Below are 22,028 nucleotides of genomic sequence, written 5' to 3'. Positions count from 1 at the left end.
AGAATAAGCTTGTTTCTTTGATATATTTTGCTTTGTAGCAGGTATTAAAGAAAAAATAAGTAATTATTATATCACACATCCTCATTGAAAATTTGATGTATGGTCCATTTCATGCCAGATCATGTTTAGGTTATAATTTCACTATAAGTCTGCTTTATTTCCTTGTAATCTAAGTTTTTTTCTCTATTTATACTATATGTTCTTATGATATTGTACTAATAACTGATATTGAACATATAATTCTATTTTCTATTAATTGATTTAAATTTATATTATGACATTATTTGGTCAAAATTGCTTAGTAGTTGTATGAATGTTTAATTAGTTATTTGCAAATTTTTATTATTTCTTTGTTTAGAGCGTGAAATTTGTTGGTCATATTATCTGAGGAGAATGTTTTTCATAAAAATTTAAGGTTTGTATATTTTTTCTTTTAAATTATTGTTTAGTTGTGTACAAGTTTTTTGTATTATTTTTAATATTATACCATACATCACCAATGAGTTTGAAATTAATATTGGACTTTATGTTAGTGATAACTTCAACAATATGATTGATATCTCTCTTTGGCCAGTACATTCACCTACCTTTTTGTAATATTTGTTTAGTTTTGATTTACTAATTATTTGGAGTAGATATTTTATTGCATAACAAACTTGTTTCTTTGTTACATTTTGCTTGATACTACTCATCAAGGATAACTTACATGATATTATATTGCACACCTCACTATCCTTTCAGTTATTGTCCATTTGTTTTCAAATCATGTTTAGAATTTAATTTCATTAGAATATATCATCATTCCATTTAATTATAATGTTTTATCTCTGTGTGGCTTATATATTCATATGAACTTTGAATAATAACTAATGTTCAACACACATTTTCTATGTGTAATTATTGATTTAAATTTTATTTTATCACTTTTTTTTCACTCAGTTACTTAATCTTGTGTTAAAGCTATTGATTACATGCAGATTAACATTATTTTATTTTATTAATATCGTGATGAGTCGGAATTTTTTTTTTGTTTGGAGTCAAAATTTTCTCTTAAAATGGCAATTGTGTTTTTTTTTTGTTAAATTATGAGGAAGATTTCATTTATTTTATTATGGATTTTATTATGTGTTATGTTTATTATTATACCAAGGATCATAAATGATTCACATGGAAAGTAAATTAGACTTTATGTAATTGATAGCTTAAACATAATGATTGATTTTGCCCATTTTCCAACAGTTTTACCTATTATTTAAAACATCTTTATAGTTTTGATTTTGTTAGTATTTGGAATACATATTTTCTTGCACAATAAGCATTTTTCTTTGGTATATTTTGCTTGGTAGCAGGTATTAAAGAAAAAATAAGTAGTTATTATATCACACATCCTCATTGAAAATTTGATGTATGGTCCATTTCATTCGAGATCATGTTTAGGTTTTAATTTCACTAAAAGTCTGCTTTATTCCATTCTAATCTAAGTTTTTTACTCTATTTATACTATATGTACTTATGATATTGTACTAATAACTGATATTGAACATATAATTCTATTTTCTATTTATTGATTTAAATTTGTAATATGACATTATTTTGACAGAATTGCTTAGTAGTTGTATGAATGTTTAATTAATATAAATAAGTAGTGTATTATTTTGACAGAATTGCTTAGTAGTTGTATGAATGTTTAATTAATTTAAATAAGTAGTTATTATATCATATATTTTTGTATTAATTTTAATATTATACCATACATCACCAATAAGTTTGAAATTAATATTGAACTTTATGTTAGTGATAACTTCAACAATATGATTGATATCTCTCTTTGGCCAGTACATTCACCTACCTTTTTGTAATATTTGTTTAGTTTTGATTTACTAATTATTTGGAGTAGATATTTTATTGCATAATAAACAATGTTTCTTTGTTACATTTTGCTTGATACTACTCATCAAGGATAACTTACATGATATTATATTGCACACCTCACTATCCTTTCAGTTATTGTCCGTTTTCAAATCATGTTTAGAATTTAATTTCATTAGAATATATCATCATTCCATTTAATTATAATGTTTTATCTCTGTGTGGCTTATATATTCATATGAACTTTGAATAATAACTAATGTTCAACACACATTTTCTATGTGTAATTATTGATTTAAATTTTATTTTATCACTTTTTTTTCACTCAGTTACTTAATCTTGTGTTAAAAGCTATTGATTACATGCAGATTAACATTATTTCATTTTATTAATATCGTGATGAGTCGGATTTTTTTTTTTGTTTGGAGTCAAAATTTTCTCGTAAAATGGCAATTGTGTTTTTTTTTTTGTTAAATTATGAGGAAGATTTCATTTATTTTATTATGGATTTTATTATGTGTTATGTTTATTATTATACCAAGGATCATAAATGATTCACATGGAAAGTAAATTAGACTTTATGTAATTGATAGCTTAAACAGAATGATTTATTTTGCCCATTTTCCAACAGTTTTACCTATTATTTAAAACATCTTTATAGTTTTGATTTTGTTAGTATTTGGAATACATATTTTCTTGCACAATAAGCTTGTTTCTTTGGTATATTTTGCTTGGTAGCAGGTATTAAAGAAAAAATAAGTAGTTATTATATGACACATCCTCATTGAAAATTTGATGTATGGTCCATTTCATTCGAGACCATGTTTAGGTTTTAATTTCACTATAAGTCTGCTTTATTCCATTGTAATCTAAGTTTTTTTCTCTATTTATACTATATGTTCATATGATATTGTACTAATAACTGATATTGAACATATAATTATATTTTCTATTTATTGATTTAAATTTATATTATGATATTAGTAGTTGTATGAATGTTTAATTATTTATTTGCAAATTTTTATTATTTCTTTGTTTAGAGCATAAAATTTCTGAGTCACTTTATCTGAGCAGAGTGTTTTTCATAAAAATTTAACTTTTGTATATTTTTTCTTCTAATTTATCCTGGAGTTGTGTAGTAGTTTTTTGTATTTACTTTTAATATTAAACCATACATCACCAATGAGTTTCAAATTAATATTGGACTTTATGTTATTGATAACTTCAACTATATGATTGATATCTCTCTTTGGCCAGTACATTCAGCTACCTTTTTGTAATATTTGTTTAGTTTTGATTTACTAATTATTTGGAATAGTTATTTTATTGCACAATAAGCTTTTTTCTTTGTTACATTTTGCTTGATACAACACATCAAGGATAACATACATGATTTTATATTGCACACCTCACTATCCTTTTAGTTCTTGTCCATTTGTTGTTGAATCATGTTTAGAATTTAATTTCATTAGTATATAACATTATTCCATTTAAATATAATGTTTTATCTCTGTGTCGCTTATATATTCATATGAACTTTGAATAATAACCAATGTTCAACACACATTTTCTATGTGTAATTATTGATTTAAATTTTATTTTATCACTTTTTTTAAACTCAGTTACTTAATCTTGTGATAAAAGCTATTGATTACTTGCAGATTATCATTATTTCATTTTATTAATATCGTGATGAGTCGGATTTTTTTTTGTTTGGAGTCAAAATTTTCTCTTAAAATGGCAATTGTTTTTTTTTTTTTTTTGTTTGTTAAATTATGAGGAAGATTTCTTTTGTTTTATTATGGATTTTATGATCTGTTATGTTTATTATTATACCAAGGATGATAAATGATTCACATGGAAAATAAATTAGACTTTATGTAATTGATAGCTTAAACAGAATGATTGATTTTGCCCATTTTCCAACAGTTTAACCTATTATTTAAAACATCTTTAGAGCTTTGATTTTGTTAGTATTTGGAATACCTATTCTCTTGCGGAATAAGCTTGTTTCTTTGATATATTTTGCTTGATTGCAGGTATAAAAGAAAAAATAAGTAGTTATTATATGACACATCCTCATTGAAAATTTGATGTATGGTCCATTTCATTCGAGACCATGTTTAGGTTTTAATTTCACTATAAGTCTGCTTTATTCCATTGTAATCTAAGTTTTTTACTCTATTTATACTATATGTACTTATGATATTGTACTAATAACTGATATTGAACATATAATTCTATTTTCTATTTATTGATTTAAATTTGTAATATGACATTATTTTGACAGAATTGCTTAGTAGTTGTATGAATGTTTAATTAATATAAATAAGTAGTGTATTATTTTGACATAATTGCTTAGTAGTTGTATGAATGTTTAATTAATTTAAATAAGTAGTTATTATATCACACATCCTCATTGAAAATTTGATGTATGGTCCATTTCATTCGAGATAATGTTTAGGTTTTAATTTCACTATAAGTCTGCTTTATTCCATTGTAATCTAAGTTTTTTTCTCTATTTATACTATATGTTCATATGATATTGTACTAATAACTGATATTGAACATATAATTATATTTTCTATTTATTGATTTAAATTTATATTATGATATTAGTAGTTGTATGAATGTTTAATTATTTATTTGCAAATTTTTATTATTTCTTTGTTTAGAGCATAAAATTTCTGAGTCATTTTATCTGAGGAGAGTGTTTTTTATAAAAATTAAAATTTTGTATATTTTTTCTTTTAAATCATTCTGCAGTTGTGTAGTAGTTTTTTGTATTTACTTTTAATATTATACCATACATCACCAATGAGTTTCAAATTAATATTGCACTTTATGTTATTGATAACTACAACAATATGATTGATATCTCTCTTAGCCGTTACATTCAGCTACCTTTTTGTAATATTTGTTTAGTTTTGATTTACTAATTATTTGGAATAGTTATTTTATTGCACAATAAGCTTTTTTCTTTGTTACATTTTGCTTGATACCACACATCAACTATAACTTACATGATATTATATTGCACACCTCACTATCCTTTCAGTTATTGTCCATTTGTTGTCGAATCATGTTTAGAATTTAATTTCATTAGAATATAACATCATTCCATTTAAATATAATGTTTTATCTGTGTGTGGCTTATATATTCAAATGAACTTTGAATAATAACTAATGTTCAACACACATTTTCTTTGTGTAATTATTGATTTACATTTCATTTTATCACTTTTTTTTTACTTAGTTTCTTAATCTTGTTTTAAAAGCCATTGATTACATGCAGATTATCATTATTTCATTTCATTAATATCGTGATGAGTCGGATTTTTTATGTCTGGAGTCAAAATTTTCTCTTAAAATGGCAATTGTGTTTTTTTTTGTTAAATTATGAGGAAGATTTCATTTATTTTATTATGGATTTTATTATGTGTTATGTTTATTATTATTACAAGGATCATAAATGATTCACATGGAAAGTAAATTAGACTTTATGTAATTGATAGCTTAAACAGAATGATTGATTTTGCCCATTTTCGAACAGTTTAACCTATTATTTAAAACATCTTTAGAGCTTTGATTTTGTTAGTATTTTTAATACCTATTCTCTTGCACAATAAGCTTGTTTCTTTGATTTATTTTACTTTGTAGCAGGTATTAAAGAAAACATAAGTAATTATTATATCACACATCCTCATTGAAAATTTGATGTATGGTCCATTTCATGCCAGATCATGTTTAGGTTATAATTTCACTATAAGTCTGCTTTATTTCCTTGTAATCTAAGTTTTTTTCTCTATTTATACTATATGTTCTTATGATATTGTACTAATAACTGATATTGAACATATAATTCTATTTTCTATTAATTGATTTAAATTTATATTATGACATTATTTTGACAGAATTGCTTAGTAGTTGCATGAATGTTTAATTATTTATTTGCAAATTTTTATTATTTCTTTGTTTAGAGCGTGAAATTTATTGGTCATATTATCTGAGGAGAATGTTTTTCATAAAAATTTAAGGTTTGTATATTTTTTCTTTTAAATTATTGTTTAGTTGTGTACAAGTTTTTTGTATTAATTTTAATATTATACCATACATCACCAATAAGTTTGAAATTAATATTGAACTTTATGTTAGTGATAACTTCAACAATATGATTGATATCTCTCTTTGGCCAGTACATTCACCTACCTTTTTGTAATATTTGTTTAGTTTTGATTTACTAATTATTTGGAGTAGATATTTTATTGCATAATAAACAATGTTTCTTTGTTACATTTTGCTTGATACTACTCATCAAGGATAACTTACATGATATTATATTGCACACCTCACTATCCTTTCAGTTATTGTCCGTTTTCAAATCATGTTTAGAATTTAATTTCATTAGAATATATCATCATTCCATTTAATTATAAGGTTTTATCTCTGTGTGGCTTATATATTCATATGAACTTTGAATAATAACTAATGTTCAACACACATTTTCTATGTGTAATTATTGATTTAAATTTTATTTTATCACTTTTTTTTCACTCAGTTACTTAATCTTGTGTTAAAAGCTATTGATTACATGCAGATTAACATTATTTCATTTTATTAATATCGTGATGAGTCGGATTTTTTTTTGTTTGGAGTCAAAATTTTCTCTTAAAATGGCAATTGTGTTTTTTTTTGGTTAAATTATGAGGAAGATTTCATTTATTTATTATGTATTTTATTATGTGTTATGTTTATTATTATACCCAGGATCATAAATGATTCACATGGAAAGTAAATTAGACTTTATGTAATTGATAGCTTAAACAGAATGATTGATTTTGCCCATTTTCCAACAGTTTTACCTATTATTTAAAACATCTTTATAGTTTTGATTTTGTTAGTATTTGGAATACATATTTTCTTGCACAATAAGCATTTTTCTTTGGTATATTTTGCTTGGTAGCAGGTATTAAAGAAAAAATAAGTAGTTATTATATCACACATCCTCATTGAAAATTTGATGTATGGTCCATTTCATTCGAGATCATGTTTAGGTTTTAATTTCACTAAAAGTCTGCTTTATTCCATTCTAATCTAAGTTTTTTACTCTATTTATACTATATGTACTTATGATATTGTACTAATAACTGATATTGAACATATAATTCTATTTTCTATTTATTGATTTAAATTTGTAATATGACATTATTTTGACAGAATTGCTTAGTAGTTGTATGAATGTTTAATTAATATAAATAAGTAGTGTATTATTTTGACAGAATTGCTTAGTAGTTGTATGAATGTTTAATTAATTTAAATAAGTAGTTATTATATCATAGATTTTTGTATTAATTTTAATATTATACCATACATCACCAATAAGTTTGAAATTAATATTGAACTTTATGTTAGTGATAACTTCAACAATATGATTGATATCTCTCTTTGGCCAGTACATTCACCTACCTTTTTGTAATATTTGTTTAGTTTTGATTTACTAATTATTTGGAGTAGATATTTTATTGCACAATAAACTTGTTTCTTTGTTACATTTTGCTTGATACTACTCATCAAGGATAACTTACATGATATTATATTGCACACCTCACTATCCTTTCAGTTATTGTCCATTTGTTTTCAAATCATGTTTAGAATTTAATTTCATTAGAATATATCATCATTCCATTTAATTATAATGTTTTATCTCTGTGTGGCTTATATATTCATATGAACTTTGAATAATAACTAATGTTCAACACACATTTTCTATGTGTAATTATTGATTTAAATTTTATTTTATCACTTTTTTTTCACTCAGTTACTTAATCTTGTGTTAAAAGCTATTGATTACATGCAGATTAACATTATTTCATTTTATTAATATCGTGATGAGTCGGATTTTTTTTTTGTTTGGAGTCAAAATTTTCTCGTAAAATGGCAATTGTGTTTTTTTTTTTTTGTTAAATTATGAGGAAGATTTCATTTATTTTATTATGGATTTTATTATGTGTTATGTTTATTATTATACCAAGGATCATAAATGATTCACATGGAAAGTAAATTAGACTTTATGTAATTGATAGCTTAAGCAGAATGATTGATTTTGCCCATTTTCCAACAGTTTTACCTATTATTTAAAACATCTTTATAGTTTTGATTTGGTTAGTATTTGGAATACATATTTTCTTGCACAATAAGCTTGTTTCTTTGGTATATTTTGCGTGGTAGCAAGTATTAAAGAAAAAATAAGTAGTTATTATATCACACATCCTCATTGAAAATTTGATGTATGGTCCATTTCATTCGAGATCATGTTTAGGTTTTAATTTCACTAAAAGTCTGCTTTATTCCATTCTAATCTAAGTTTTTTACTCTATTTATACTATATGTTCTAATGATATTGTACTAATAACTGATATTGAACATATAATTATATTTTTTATTTATTGATTTAAATTTGTATTATGACATTATTTTGACAGAATTGCTTAGTAGTTGTATGAATGTTTAATTAATATAAATAAGTAGTGTATTATTTTGACAGAATTGCTTAGTAGTTGTATGAATGTTTAATTAATTTAAATAAGTAGTTATTATATCACACATCCTCATTGAAAATTTGATGTATGGTCCATTTCATTCGAGATCATGTTTAGGTTTAAATTTCACTATAAGTCTGCTTTATTCCATTGTAATCTAAGTTTTTTTTCTCTATTTATACTATATGTTCTTATGATATTGTACTAATAACTGATATTGAACATATAATTATATTTTCTTTTTATTGATTTAAATTTATATTATGATATTAGTAGTTGTATGAATGTTTAATTATTTATTTGCAAATTTTTATTATTTCTTTGTTTAGAGCATAAAATTTCTGAGTCATTTTATCTGAGGAGAGTGTTTTTTATAAAAATTTAAATTTTGTATATTTTTTCTTTTAAATCATTCTGCAGTTGTGTAGTAGTTTTTTGTATTTACTTTTAATATTATACCATACATCACCAATGAGTTTCAAATTAATATTGCACTTTATGTTATTGATAACTATAACAATATGATTGATATCTCTCTTTGCCATTACATTCAGCTACCTTTTTGTAATATTTGTTTAGTTTTGATTTACTAATTATTTGGAATAATTATTTTATTGCACAATAAGCTTTTTTCTTTGTTACATTTTGCTTGATACCACACATCAACTATAACTTACATGATATTATATTGCACACCTCACTATCTTTTCAGTTATTGTCCATTTGTTGTCGAATCATGTTTAGAATTTAATTTCATTAGAATATAACATCATTCCATTTAAATATAATGTTTTATCTGTGTGTGGCTTATATATTCAAATGAACTTTGAATAATAACTAATGTTCAACACACATTTTCTTTGTGTAATTATTGATTTACATTTCATTTTATCACTTTTTTTTTACTTAGTTTCTTAATCTTGTTTTAAAAGCCATTGATTACATGCAGATTATCATTATTTCATTTTACTAATATCGTGATGAGTCTGATTTTTTTTGTTTGGAGTCAAAATTTTCTCCTAAAATGGCAATTGATTTTGTTAAATTATGAGGAAGATTTCTTTTGTTTTATTATGGATTTTATTATTTGTTATGTTTATTATTATACCTAGGATCATAAATGATTCACATGGAAAATAAATTGGATTTTATGTAATTGATAGCTTAAACAGAATGATTGATTTTGCCCATTTTCAAACAGTTTAACCTATTATTTAAAACATCTTTATAGTTTTTATTTTGTTGTTAGTATTTGGAATACCTATTTTCTTGCACCATAAGCTTGTTTCTTTGGTATATTTTGCTTGGTAGCAGGTTTTTAAAGAAAAAATAAGTAGTTATTATATGACACATCCTCATTGAAAATTTGATGTATGGTCCATTTCATTCGAGATCATGTTTAGGTTTTAATTTCACTATAAGTCTGCTTTATTCACTATAAGTCTGCTTTATTCCATTGTAATCTTTTATTCTATTGATACTATATGTTCTTATGATATTGTACTAATAACTGATATTGAACATATAATTATATTTTCTATTTATTGATTTAAATTTATATTATAATATTAGTAGTTGTATGAATGTTTAATTATTTATTTGCAAATTTTTATTATTTCTTTGTTTAGAGCATAAAATTTCTGAGTCATTTTATCTGAGGAGAGTGTTTTTCATAAAAATTTAACTTTTGTATATTTTTTCTTCTTATTTATCCTGAAGTTGTGTAATAGTTTTTTGTATTTACCTTTAATATTATGCAAGACATCATCAATGAGTTTCAAATTAATATTACACTTTATGTTATTGATAACTTCAACAATATGATTGATATTTCTCTTTGGCCATTACATTCAGCTACCTTTTTGTAATATTTGTTTAGTTTTGATTTACTAATTATTTGGAATAGTTATTTTATTGCACAATAAGCTTTTTTCTTTTTTACATTTTGCTTGATACCACACATCAACTATAACTTACATGGCATTATATTGCACACGTCACTATCCTTTCAGTTATTGTCCATTTGTTTTCAAATCATGTTTAGAATTTAATTTCATTAGAATATATCATCATTCCATTTAATTATAATGTTTTATCAGTGTGTGGCTTATATATTCATATGAACTTTGAATAATAACTAATGTTCAACACACATTTTCTTTGTATAATTATTGATTTAAATTTCATTTTATCACTTTTTTTTCCACTCAGTTACTTAATCTTGTGTTAAAAGCTATTGATTACATGCAGATTATCATTATTTCATTTTATTAATATCGTGATGAGTCTGATTTTTTTTTGTTTGGAGTCAAAATTTTCTCTTAAAATGGCAATTTTTTTTTTTTTTTTTGTTAAATTATGAGGAAGATTTCTTTTGTTTTATTATGGATTTTATTATGTGTTATGTTTATTATTGTACCTAGGATCATAAATGATTCACATGGAAAATAAATTGGATTTTATGTAATTGATAGCTTATACAGAATGATTGATTTTGCCCATTTTCCAAAAGTTTAACCTATTATTTAAAATATCTTTAGAGCTTTGATTTTGTTAGTATTTGGAATACCTATTCTCTTGCACAATAAGCTTGTTTCTTTGATATATTCTGCTTGGTTGCAGGTATTAAAGAAAAAATAAGTAATTATTATATCACTCATTCTCATTGATAATTTGATGTATGGTCCATTTCATTCGAGATCATGTTTAGGTTTTAATTCCACTATAAGTCTGCTTTATTCCATTGTAATCTAAGTCTTTTTCTCTATTTATACTATATGTTCTTATGTTATTGTACTAATAACTGATATTGGACATATAATTATATTTTGTATTTATTGATTTAAATTTATATTATGATATTAGTAGTTGTATGAATGTTTAATTATTTATTTGCAAATTTTTATTATTTCTTTGTTTAGAGCATAAAATTTCTGAGTCATTTTATCTGAGGAGAGTGTTTTTTATAAAAATTTAACTTTTGTATATTTTTTCTTCTTATTTATCCTGAAGTTGTGTAATAGTTTTTTGTATTTACTTTTAATATTATGCAATACATCACCTATGAGTTTCAAATTAATATTGGACTTTATGTTATTGAAAACTTCAACAATATGATTGATATCTCTCTTTGGCCAGTACATTCACCTACCTTTTTGTAATATTTGTTTAGTTTTGATTTACTAATTATTTGGAATAGTTATTTCATTGCACAATAAAGTTTTTTCTTGGTTACATTTTGCTTGATACCACTCATCAAGGATAACTTACATGATATTATATTGCACACCTCACTATCCTTTCAGTTATTGTCTATTTGTTGTTGAATCATGTTTAGAATTTAATTTCATTAGAATATAACATTATTCCATTTAAATATAATGTTTTATCTGTGTGTGGCTTATATATTCATATGAACTTTGAATAATATTTAATGTTCAACACACATTTTCTTTGTGTAACTATTGATTACATGCAGATTATCATTATTTCATTTTATTAATATCGTGATGAGTCTGATTTTTTTTGTTTGGAGTCAAAATTTTCTCTTAAAAAAGCAATTGTGTTTCATTGTGTTTTTCTTGTTAAATAATTAGGAAGATTTCATCTGTTTTTTTAATTTATATTATTATTTGTTATGTTTTATATGATACGAAGGATCGTAAATGATTCACATGAAAAATAAATATTACTTTATGTAATTCATAGCTTAAACAGAATGACTGATTTTGCCCATTATCCAACAGTTTAACCTGTTATTTAAAACTTTTTTTTTGGTTTTGATTTAGGTAGTATTTGAAATACTTATTTTCTTGTACAATAATCTTGTTTCTTTGATATATTTTTCTTGCTAGCACATATTAAAGAAAAGTAGTTATTATATCACACATCCTCATTGAAATTTTTATGTATGGTCCATTTCATGCCAGATCATGTTTAGGTTTTAATTTCACTATAACTCTGCTTTATTTCACTGTAATATGCAGTTTTTTTTCTCTGTTTATACTATATGTTCTTATGATATTGTACTAATAACTGATATTGAACATATAATTATATTTTCTATTTATTGATTTAAATTTATATTATGACATTATTTCGACAGAATTGCTTAGTAGTTGTATGAATGTTTAATTATTTATTTGCAAGTTCTTATTATTTCTTTGTTTAGAGCATGAAATTTCTGAGTCATTTTACCTGAGGAATATGCTTTTCATAAAAATTGAAGGTTTGTATAATTTTTGTTCTAAAATTATTCTTGAGTTGTATACGAGTTTTTTGTATTTTCTTTTATTATTATATTATACTTTAGAAATGAGTTATAAGTTAATATTGGACTTACTGATATTGATAACTTCAGCAATCTAATTGATTTTGCTCTTAGGCCAGTACATTCACCTGACGTTTTATCATATTTGTTTTGATTTGCTATAATTATTTGGAATATTTATTTTATTGCAGAATAAGCTTGTTTGTTTGTTACATTTTGCTTGGTACCATACATCAAGGATAACTTACGTAATTTTATGTTTTTGCACATCCTCACTATGTTTTCAGTTACTGGCCATTGGGTGTCAAATCTTTTTTAGATTTTAATTTCATTAGAATTCAACATTATTCCATTTAAATATAATGTTTAAGCGGGTGTATATTCTTGAACTTTGAATAATAACTAATGTTGAACACACATTTTCTGGGTGTAATTATTGATTGAAATTTCGTACTTTCACTTTTTTTCACTCAGTTATTACTTAATCTTGTGTTAAAAGCCATTAATTACATGCAGATTATTATTATTTCATTTTATTAATATCGGAATTAGTCTGATTTTTATTGTTTGGAGTCAAAATTTTGTCTTAAAATGGCAATTGTGTTTTTCTTCATTTATTGTCCTTTTGGTTGTCGAATTATGCATTCATTTGAACTTGGAATAATATTTGATTTTGAACATACATTTTCATTTTTCAATCATTGATTTAAATACTATATTTGCATTATATTCTTTTAGTTGTGGAAAATTTGTGTGAACATTTCATAAATGCTTTATAGAGTTTGTGGCTATCATACATCCTAAAATTAAATTCAGAATATAAGTTATATAAAAAATAAGCGTGACTTCCCTGCCTTGATACGAAGGCATATGAGATTCGAAATTGCATAGTTTATTCATAAGCAGATGCTCTTTATGTTGTATCTGATGTAACAATCTGCCGATAAATAAATAATGGCAATTCATCAGAAATTTAATTTCAGTGTCAAATAAGAAATGCTTAAAGAACAAACGAAATTCTGAGTTTTTTGTATTTTACAAACTTTTGATTTCTGTTCAAATATCTTACTATTAAAAAAAGAAACTGAAAGAGTAAGATATTACTAAATTTTATGTTTAGTAGAAACTTCAGGTAAGAAAAAACCAAAAAAGTAAACTCTCAGTAAAAAAAAAAAAAAAGAATGGAGGTAACAATAACAAGGATTCTATTTGAAGATATCATATATTTAAAAGAAAATTATTCATTTTGTTTTCATGTTGAAAGATCTGTTAAACAAAATATGTTAAATAAGAAACTATACAATGACTAATAAATCAAAACAGAAAAATATCAGTTTAAAGAAAATTATCAAAGCTAGCATCAATAAACAGAATATGAATAATAAAGGGGAAAAAAATGACAGTTGAAAACAGGAAGTATAATTTAAAATTCATGTAAATTATTTCTCATTTTTTATGTAAGAGGACATCTAAAAATTAGTACAATTTTATTATTAAAGAAAAAGAACATCATAAAAAAGACCATGAAAAATAAAAATAGACTCCCTCTATTTATGTGACCAGGTTATTGTTCATCTGCCAAACAGTGGTGGTACAACAGGATAATGAAGTGCAGTGTAGATGTAAAAGGTGATTTAAACTTTAATGTGCTTATATCATTTTTGAAATGAACTATCATGAAGAGGTGAAAATATAAGGGAATGGCACATTCACTTTTTAAAATTATTAAATCACTGATGATGATCATGGAGTGAAAAAAAATTATATTATACCTTGTTCCCCTATTAGTCTTATTATAGCACTGTTGGGAAAACATTGAAACATTGCAAATAATTTTTGATGGCCAGAAAGAGAGGTAGCAATTACGTGTAAATAGTTTTTACAATAATTCTTCAAAAAAAAAAAAACTTCATTCTGAAGTTAAATTTTGTCAAATTTAGATTATCTGTTCACATGCATCAGATTGAGACAAGATTTATATGGTATTTATATAAATATGAAGCATATTTTTAATAACAAAATAAAAACTAAGTATACTAACATTTATCATGCATGTTTGTGTCAAATTAAAACACTTTCAATTTGAAATTTCTTTTAAAGAATCACAAAGGAAAAACATGTTGAAAATGTTGTAGAAACATTACTTAGAAGAAATATCTTTCTAGAGTGTAATGAAACTATCTTTAGAAAAACAAATTTTGAAAAAGAGAGAACCCCTCCCCTCCCCAGTCTTAATATCAAAAGCAAGCAGTCAAAACTTTTGCAAATATTGAATTTGTGAAATCATTCTACCTTAAATTTACCGAGAAAAAATATTTTAAAATGAAGGAAAGATTAATGGATCAAGGTTTATTTTCCAACATATGTTCCAGAACAAGAAAGATTGATTGATTGAAATGGGATAGAAAACAGGAAGGATGAAATATTGATACTGTAAAAAAAAAAAAAAAAAAAAAAAAAAAAAAACCATTCGTATATTTTTAGTTCATTTCTTCCTTTTGCGATCTCACAATCGAGTAGATTTTCCTACAACTGTTGATTACATATTTATTCAACTATTTATTGTTCCTTCAAAGAGCGTTTTCTCTGCATTTTTGTAGTGATATATTCATAGGCTTTTAAAGTATTTCTTGCAGAAAATGTTCCATAATGTAGTTATTCATCTTAGGAAACTAATATTTTTTAATGGTATGTTACCTTTTATTCATTTCTAATGGCTGCCATGTTTAAATTATTTTAATGAAACACCCAATTGTTATTGCCTAAAAACAAAATCGGAGAACCTAGTTGGATTTAGTGCAGCCCACTGTACAAACATATTTTATTGTATAAGTATATTTAATATAATTTTTATAATGTAATTTTTAATATAACTTTTATATTTTTAATTATTTTTTTAGGTATTTGTGTAATTATAACATTTATACATTAATTATGAAACAGAATTCTATGAAATAATTGATAAAAAATTTTAATACTATTGATGAATATAATTTTATAGAAATTTTTGGGATAGTTAATTTATTATTATTTAGTACTGTTAATATTTATTGTGCAAAATTTGTTGTTATTTGCAATATATATATGTATGTATGTGTGTGTGTGTGTGTTTTGAAAATTTAAATTAATCAAATATTTATCCTTTTTTTTTCTTTCCATGTGCAGTAATTTCACATAGAATTCATGATATTTTCAAAAACTCAAAAGTGCTTGTCTAGAGGCAATATTTTCTTTTTTATAATCACTAGTCAAATGTATAACATTTACGGCCATATTCACCAACCGTAGTTAAATATCAGCTGATGATTATTCACTGCTTAGCGATCAATTAGGTATTATCCAGGCCAAACCGGTTGTCAAATTTCTCTTGTTGTTTTGCGCCATTTTTTGATCATCCGACAACAGATGATCACATTCTGATCAACTGTGTTTCGGACGCAGTTCTCGACTTGTGATGATTTAGAGATGGAGAAGTTAGTATTATTTAGAATAATAAAGAATCTAATATCATTGTTTCCCTGTATTTAAGCTGAAATTGATCATTTTTGTTCATTACAAGAAAAGTATTAAATTATATTTACAATGTTTGTATTTTATCTAAGGTAATCTATTAAACATTCTTGCTTTGAAGGGAAATCCAGAAATTTAATTTTAAAGTAAGATTGGTCCATAAAAATGTTTGAAAGTTTTGTTCAATTCTACAAAATTATGCTGTTAGGTTTTATTTAAAATTAATCTAATTATCTATCACAAAGGTAGAATTTGATATTTTTGAATTATGTATGTGTTATAAAGTATTGTAGTTATATAAAAACAAATCATCAATTGCTATATATGAACAAAACATGAAATTATATGTGTTTATTCAAAATTTTAAAAATTATTTTGTATAATGTATACTTCAGCTATAAAATTTATTAAATAATTATATTGCTTTCAATATAATTTTTAGTTTATGAATAGCAAATTTTGTGAATTTCCATTGTTTTGGAAGCGTTAAATGAATTTCTCTGGTGATGGGCTTGCAGGATTGATTTTTGCACTATAAAAACTTTCCTATATGATCTGTTTCCATGGCTACCTCTAATTACAATTTTTCTGACATTCATGAATAAGTTCTTTGAATTAAATATCATGTTACATCATAGTACATTTTATTGATTAGTGTTTTAAAAAATTATATAGGTAATTTTATGGCAAACCAATTTCTGTATCAGCTTTATTATGTATTTTTCATTTTCTTTTCTTATAAAATTGCAGGAATTTTTTATTTTCAACTTTGGTGCTACATGGATATTTTAACAAAGCTTTTTTCTGTGACTTATTACTTTTGTGTACTGTTTCATCATATATTAAATATATCGTATTCCTTATACTCTTTGTTGTGGGAATTAATTTGACTTTTTGATTGTTGCTTCAGAGGAAAAAAATATCCCTATTATTTACTATGCAAATAATAATATGCTTATTATAAATTAAAAATATGCTTATTATAAAAATTTGAATATGCAAAAGAAAAGGAATAAGTCTGAGATCTGATAAAGCAGCTATGCTCGAATACAGATCACATAATTAAAAGCTTCTACCGTGGGATGAGGAGACAAATTCAAAGGGGGGGAAAAAATTCAAATTTGATGAACTAAAAAGATAAAGATACAACTCAAGAAAGTGTGCAATCATTTACAAGTAAAAAAGATATCGTAGGAAAATTTAATTCATGTAAGTCATCTGAAATTCAAAGTCTTGATGGTTGATTGTGAGATGTGCATTTTTCAGATTAATACGTAAACCATAACCTAAGAACCCAAAAAGAAATTATGAACAATTCTTTAATTTTAGTTTTCATCATAAGGTCTGTATTATGTTAAAATCAAACTTAACATTTTCTTTTTTTAATTTAGTTCAAATGATTCATTTCTTTACAAAAATCAGCAAATACATTATTATTCATTTAACCTTTGTAAACAAAGATAATTAATATATAAATTAAATTTTATATGCATAGTTGCATTCATTTTTTCTTTTTAATTTTGTAAAATTTTTCATGAAATCAAAATTGTATAGCTGCTTATTTTTTCCTTATCTCATTTTCAGGCTCAGTGTATATAAGAATATCATATTACATACCAATGTAGGCATTTTATATAATAAATTGATAAATAAACTCATTACAAATAAATATCCAAGTACATCACTATCTATTTATTATTGTTTTTAAAATGGTCATTTTTTACAGTACTAAAGACTTTTATTTTTAGCTTATATTGATATTTTAAACCCTTCATTTACCAATGTTGCATTGTCATTAGATGTGAACCATTAACAAAATATTTTGATATGTATTAGAGTAGAAAAGATGTAGTAAAAATTAAATTTTATGTGGTAATTTTGTCAGTATGCTTAATTGTAAATTTTTTTAATCAATAAGCTTTCGCAAATTTATTTTTTATAAAGCTGAATTGCAAACATATTTGCATTGGGATTTAAAAAATTCAGATAGAAATTGTACTCGTGTAATGTAAATTTTCATAGCTATTCTATGGAATCAAACTATGATCATTTGTTGTCTCTCGGGACTTAATAATTGGGATCAGAATTTGATTCACAGTTTTAAGTGTACAAAGATATGTTTCAAAATTTGTCAAAAAATATCGAAAGTTAGTATCTCATTATGAAATTTAACAAATGCATGTTTTATATTTTTTAATTGCATATTACTTTTTTAAAAGAAAGTAATAAATTAGAGTTTAGTTACAACAATACAAATGCATGAGCAAAAGTTTTCAACAACAGACAATTTAAAAAATTCCCTATATTAATTAAAAGTAACTTAAATTAAAAGTCAGAAAATAAATATTTCACAAACACATTCATGAAGTAACAGGATTTGAAATATAATTGTTTTATTTGTGCAAAGTCATATGAAATAAAATGTCTCTATTTGAAAGAAATAAATGAAAATGATATTGGAAAACTGACAGGAGAAAAAAAGTTGAGATAGTTTTTGTGAAAACAATTTGCTGTCATAAAAGTTGATTTGATTTATAAACAAGATTTCTCTTCCTCCAATATTCTAAATGCAAGTTTTTAATATATTGTTAAGTGCACAAAACTTTCTAAACTAAAATATTTTCTAAATATTCTAAGAATTTGTTAGTAAAACCAAGAAAATTAGTTTACTTAATAGTTTGGAAGATGTAAAATTTATTATGAAATTAATGAAAAATATATAAGGTCGTGAGAATGAACAAATATGAAACACGACTTTTTGATAATGTTTTGAAACAGGTACTAATGTTCATATATATAACGTTTATAATGACCCTAAATATACTTTCTGAACAAATGCTTATACATTCATTATAATGGATGAGTATGAAAAGAATGTCTTTCATTGTTATATTTAAGGCGAATATTTATTACATACATTTTATTTTTTTGTTTACTCATGATAGCAGATTCTTTATATTAAATATGTATCAAAATATTGCCTTTTTATTTTAAAAAGGAAAACTAATTGTGTTTGTTTTATCTTTTTGTTAACTAAGGATAGATTTTCTTGATATCTCTGTAGTCGGGACTGAATTCACGTTCAGAGCCTGCAAAGTACGTTCTCTTACAAGATTCTATCTACAGAAATGTTTGCCACTTTCATCTATCACCTACATTTTCTTTAATAGTCATTTTAATTGTGTAAACTTTATAGTTACGTTTACCCTCTTTTTTTCAGTCAGATTGTGCAGATATTCAGATTTCTTTCTTTTGCTTTAAATTCTTTATTTTTTTGAATTCACTTTTATGCTTACTTTCATTTGGAGAAATTAACCATTTGCATTTATAATTTACGACTTTTACATAATTGGTATGTTAATAAGTCTTAACTTTTTGTTAAATTAACAAAATTTACATACTCAACACAATATAAGTAGACTGAATTAAAAAAAAGGGGGTGGAAAGACTTTGAAAATATCAAATTGTTATACATATTTCAGTGTAATAATGATGTAAGAAGCAATGAGAGACAAGATCAACTATTATTGCAATTCTTTGTTTTGAAACATATGCAAAAAGAAGAAGCTCATTTGTAATTAGATATTTGTGTATCAACTGCATGCTAAAAATTAACCACCAAAGATCACTAATAAATTATTTCGTAAGATTCTAATAAATTATTTTGTAAATAAAACTTGACTATATTTTCTAATTGTATACAATTGATATGCAAATACTCTATATTGTATGTACAATTTACTCAATAATTGGTAAATAAATTAATACTTTTATGTAATATGCAGTTTTATGCTATAGTTATAATTTATTTCATCTTAAAATTGTTTGAGACTTATTTAAAAAGACTACATCTTATATTTTAATGAATAATAAATTTAAGTCAGTCAGGAAAGATTGTTTATGACATATATAGGCCTGTGTGTTATAGTAAAAATGTGAATAAAAAACTTGAAAAATTTCATTTTGAAAAAATTATTTTGCTAAACATGAGTTCATGTTAATGCCTTCTGCCGAACAGGAAAATGCCTGAAAGAAAGAAGTATGATTGAAGCGAACACATATATAATGAAAATTGTGAGTATCCATTTGTAAAAGTTATAATGTATATAAAATAATATCCTGTGAACTGGATAAAAGAAAAAGTAAGGTATATGAAAATTTGCAATAGTTCTCAAGAAGAAAGATTTATGGCAAATGTACGTTAAATATGACTGTTTAACATATTTATCACATGTGTGTAATAAATAAGATTAAGAATTATTATCAATTTTGAACATTATTATTATTATTATTTTTTTTTTTTTGCTGTATAATGCACATGGCATGATTTTTTATAACAATTTGTTACTAAATTTTCTAAAATGAATAAAGTTTAAAGTAAGTTATTAGAAACTCAAAGTAAGCACAATAGGAAATAGCTAATTTACTGCTGCTTATTTTACATAAGTACATTTTAGAATCAGTATTATCAATCAACTATATTTGCCAACTGAGTTATTTATGAATCTTTAAAATAGCTCCGACTAAAACTTTTGATGAATCTATCTGCTTTTACATTAATTTAAATAGTAATTATGTCTTTTTAATAAATCCTAAGTTTACTTTCGCATAATATTGCAAGACATAAAATACAGTATTTATCATTTTTGTTTTTATTTTATCTCTTTTTTTTGAAAGATTTTTACTGTGTATTATTTGCTCTTGCTTTATCAAGCATAATGTATTGTCATCAGCTTGTTTTCTAATGATTTTAATAAAAAAATATTCTATTGTTAAGTTTTCATGTTCTATTTGTATTTACTTCAGCAGTAATAACGCACTTTTCCCCCTGTAACTATTTATACATAATATTGTGTAATATTTATAAAGAGCAATATTTATTGTTTTGTTTTCTTCAATCTTTTAAAATAAATTTATTATGCAAAACTCTTTTAAATTCAACAAAATATAATATATAATAGTTACTTGATTTACTATAATTATATTAAAAAGTTTTCTACTGTCTTTAGATTTTGAACCACATATTTAGTTTTCATGTTTTCTATTATTATATCATTTTATTTGTATTTCTCCTGGGATTGTATCTATATTTTCTAAATATCTCGTGTTTTCTGCAAAAATTGATACATGTATTTATGTTTAATATTGTTCAGCTTGGGAATACTAGATAAGAAACTGGAAAATTTGTTATAGAGACAAAAGAAAATCAGCCAGAGCTGTGGCAGACTAGATAATCTGTTCATCTGCGATACCAGTTATTTGCTTGCATCACAGTTGTGATAGATCTTCTTGAATGGATATGCCAGTAAATTATTCAGATACATAGTGTAATATTGCTCTTAATTTTGAATTAAGACTGTTAATACTCCTCCCTACAAATATCTGTAAAAAAAAAAAAATCAATTATTGACATGTTTATCTGTGTATTCTGTTTTATTTGCAAGAGAAGACAGAAATGTAATTGTTTGATTTATTAGAAACTAATTCAAGAAATTTCAAGTATGCACAATATTTTGGCTAAACCTGCAAATTTATTAGGCACCAAGCTTTGAAATTTTTTCTAATTTCCAACAATAGATTACATTGTTGTCCTGAAGTTCAAACTGTTTTCAATGTTTTATAAACTCCCTGACATAGAAGAAGGAAGGATACTTTATGGGGGAGGGGGGCATTTAATTTATAAAGCTATATTATTAATATATAAGTTTCAAAGTTATTTTATTACTACAAAAAAAAAGTTTCAATATTTAAATACATAAATATTTTTTATAAAACTGCTTTTAAAAATTATAAAATTTTTTAAAAAAATTATAAACAATTATACATCTTATATCTATATA

General features: G+C 24.0%; 1 long non-coding RNA gene across 1 annotated transcript in view; it reads left to right on the top strand.

Moving 5' to 3' along the window:
• The window catches only part of LOC129958544 (uncharacterized), a 48,830-nt gene extending 28,027 nt beyond the window's left edge, over positions 1–20,803 (top strand). The window contains exons 5-6 of the long non-coding RNA XR_008783242.1: positions 12,580–12,636; positions 20,207–20,803. This is a non-coding gene — a long non-coding RNA (uncharacterized LOC129958544). The remainder of the gene's footprint in view (positions 1–12,579; positions 12,637–20,206) is intronic.
• The last annotated feature ends 1,225 nt before the right edge of the window (positions 20,804–22,028 follow it).

The sequence above is a fragment of the Argiope bruennichi genome, chromosome X1, assembly GCF_947563725.1.
Source record: "Argiope bruennichi chromosome X1, qqArgBrue1.1, whole genome shotgun sequence".
Classification (NCBI taxonomy): domain Eukaryota; kingdom Metazoa; phylum Arthropoda; class Arachnida; order Araneae; family Araneidae; genus Argiope; species Argiope bruennichi.
The sequence above is the reverse complement of the archived record's forward strand: the minus strand, read 5'-3'. Positions and strand labels throughout refer to the sequence as shown.